We start from the raw sequence: 3,537 nt of genomic DNA, 5'->3' as shown, positions 1-3,537 counted from the left end.
GAGATTAAATTCAAGCCAGATAAACAAAACCAATGGACAAGGTTATAAATGCAAAAGAAAGAAACCTTGTTTTCGAAAAAACGTTTCATAAAATACGAGTTATACTTTAGCATAGCAAACACAACATACATTTTACCTGATTAAAGTTCAGTTCAGTCGTAGAGCACAATGGTTAAGACTAAATATGATGTATATAATGTAAAGGAACACACATATACACATTCAGAACAAATTAGTAAATATGTTTCATCTGTGATCTGTATATATTAGAAATCAATCAAGGGGATATATTTACCACGAATATTTTACGACGTGTTGCAGAAAATCACAACGCAATTATTAAGAATTTTAATTCAACCGAACCAACATATGTGAGATCTGCAAAGAACATGTCATGCCAAATGCAGCTTGTACGAGAGCTATAACAAAGGTAGAGACTACGACCACTTTACAGGTAATAACAGAGGTTAGCTCATAATGAACATTTTTAATATTATAAAATACATTCCAATTCCCATTCATAAGTTATCTGTTTATGACTCTTTATCTTAAGATTTGTTAGATATAACGATAATGAATTGTGTCCTTCAGCAAGCGTTTCATACTTGATTTCGGTATGACACATGCAGTAGACTTAAAAGGTAAAATAACAATACAAATTGCAGGATGTTTTCAGTCTATGGGGCAATTGGTTGGAACAGTTAACGAAAAGCCTGAGCAGAGAATAGTCAAAAGCGATAATCTGCATACTTAATGACAAATATTTACCCATAAGAATAGTTTGAAAGCTTCAAAAGATTAAAATTAAAATTATGCATTTCAAAATGACTCTAATGTATACAAGGACGATTATGAGTATGTTTGGAATGGAACGAATCATTTTAAAACTCACCACTGTAGGTTATCTTCAGGAAATTTGTGGGAAACTATAAACTTCACCTCGCGCATAGTCCACTGCTCATCGTTTGAAGCTAGAACTAACAGAATTAGATTTAATAACAGATTAAGATATATTCCTCATGAGTGAGAGTAGAATATGACGTCGAATTAGTACGATGATACATCAACAAGTTGAATGCAAATTATATACTGACGTGAAAGCTTAACTTGAACATGTGGAGAATACAAATCTACACGATCTTCTTCAATCATGCAATTAGTTAATAACAATTTATAGCTTTCAGGTATTTGTCAATACCTGACAGTGATGAATGTAGATTGGCAACTGCTAGTCAAATTAGATGGATAAAAGAAAATCTGTTTGTAGTACCGTAGGACAATGATACTGGTAATAATTCAGAGTTTGTTTTAGAGGTAGTTAGTCACATGTATGATCATTTAAAGGACTACCCAGTAACAACTGAAACATCTGCACATGGCACAAATAAAATAAATGAACTACAAAGACTTTTAATAGAACAGAACAATGTGCAATTATAAAAAGAGTAATATGGACAAGTTGAAAATACATTTGCGGACTACGACCAACATTATATTCACTAACGTCCGATCTCGAAGAGAAAAGTCTAAAAGATGTGGAATAAAAAGAGTCTTCATTTTTTGTATGTATAAGTATTGTTTATTCAAACAAGCTTGAACGATGATAAATTGGCTTGGGTTTTATCGACACGAGATAAAGAACATAACTACGAACCAGTTAGATTCGTCATACACCGATGATAAATATCTTGTTATTATAAGGAATTAAGTTGGAATGGAATTTATGTGTTCAACAAGCAGTAAACACATCATTGAAACTACCACCTATCTCTAATTTTCAACATTTTGTCTGGAAATAAAGAAGGACAGGAATGTTGGTAAAACATCTACAAACCTTGTCGTAACTAGAAATACGTATTACAAAGTTACGGGGGAGTATGGTAAACCAACTCCATTTTGGTACCTAAAAATTAAAAGTAAATATTTCGTTCCTCTTATATATGCTTTGCACCTTTATTTGTGGAATAAATGGTAATCGGATAAAATGAGAACCTAGAATCAGTCTATGTTGAATATGCATTGTCTCCTGAGACGACAAGGTCTGCTGGAGGGAGATAGGTAAACCACACTGCAGTTGATCAAGACAAACGACAAATAAAAGAAATAAAAGGCAGGTTCGAACATCCAATTAAGTGGTAGGTAGTGGGCCACAAAACATTACAAATATTGCAAACTAAAGAACAATGTTTTATTTACCCACCTCGGCCTTAATTCCTATTTGTGAAAAACTAAATCTACATAGCATTTTGCATACTATTGAAAATATAGAGGTGCATATTAACTGACAGTGATAATATGTATTCTTTCGGGTATAGAAAATGAATGATGTTAAGAATTGTTTACCTGATGCATTAAATCCTAAAATAAGAGGCTAAAAGAGACATGGTTGAGTTCTTATCAAGGTACACCAAGTACACTGCGAAAGATGTATCTTTGATGGCTAAACACGATTCGCACTATTAGCATGGTGTCATTGTTTTTGATGAAGCATATCTAAATTTAGTGTAAGAACTGAGGAAATCTAGACGATGACTTAAAACTAAGAAGGCGCATGACAGAAAAAACGAAATGAATCAATCGATAAAGACAATATTTACAAGGTAAACGAGTTATTTAATACAATAGAAAACAAAAAAAGGAGCCAGCAAGAAACAACAGGATATGCGTAGAATGAACAAAAACAACACATTACGTCGTTCAGGTAGGGAAAAACACTATGAAATACTAGTGAAGCATGTATGATCATCGTGTAAGTTGGCTCCTCGACTCAATCTACGCAATGTTTATTATTTGGCAGCCCATATAACATCTGCATACCTTGATTTCCCTGGTAGGAATCCGGAGTGATAGTGTACCTGGAAGATAATTAATTACTGGGTGGATATGCGGGTGTCTGTTGTGCACGTATGCCAATACTAGCAACTTTATAGCATCAGTCGCCTTTGTAGCATAATTTAAAGGTGATGTTGGCATAATCCAGATAGAATGGGGATTGCTGATGCAGGCAAGGCAATGGCGGGCATAACCAGAGGACCCTGGTTCGAATTTCCATAGAATACAAATCAGAATTCTCTTTCCAGTATGCCAATATTGCTAATTCGTATTTAAAACTTAATGTTATTAAGCATTCGTCTGTAGGAGCCAAGAATAATGCATTCGGCTCCATCATAAATATTTATACTTGGAAGATATATCAAATATAATAAGTTTCAGCCCACAGTCTCACTGTTCTAAGCCAAAATGTTACATGTGGAAGCAATTATTACTTCCTTGCTCCTTATGTATCCGATAGTTAAGGTGCAATTTACTTGTTTATATGGAAATATCTATCGGGTTTATATTTAATCTGTCAACAGTGATACAATTGTGTGTGTGTGTGTGTGTGTGTGTGTGTGTGTCACCTTAAATAATCTGATTATAATTCAGTATGTACTGATAACGTTCTTACATTGACCTCTATCTGACACCAAGAAACGGGTAACTGAAACGAGGGAGTAAACTGTTCGTAGTGCGCACTTTGGGGCATTTTATTAATGC

This window comes from Sinohyriopsis cumingii, unplaced genomic scaffold (genome assembly GCF_028554795.1).
Source record: "Sinohyriopsis cumingii isolate HCF-2022 unplaced genomic scaffold, ASM2855479v2 utg000229l, whole genome shotgun sequence".
Classification (NCBI taxonomy): domain Eukaryota; kingdom Metazoa; phylum Mollusca; class Bivalvia; order Unionida; family Unionidae; genus Sinohyriopsis; species Sinohyriopsis cumingii.
The sequence above is the reverse complement of the archived record's forward strand: the minus strand, read 5'-3'. Positions refer to the sequence as shown.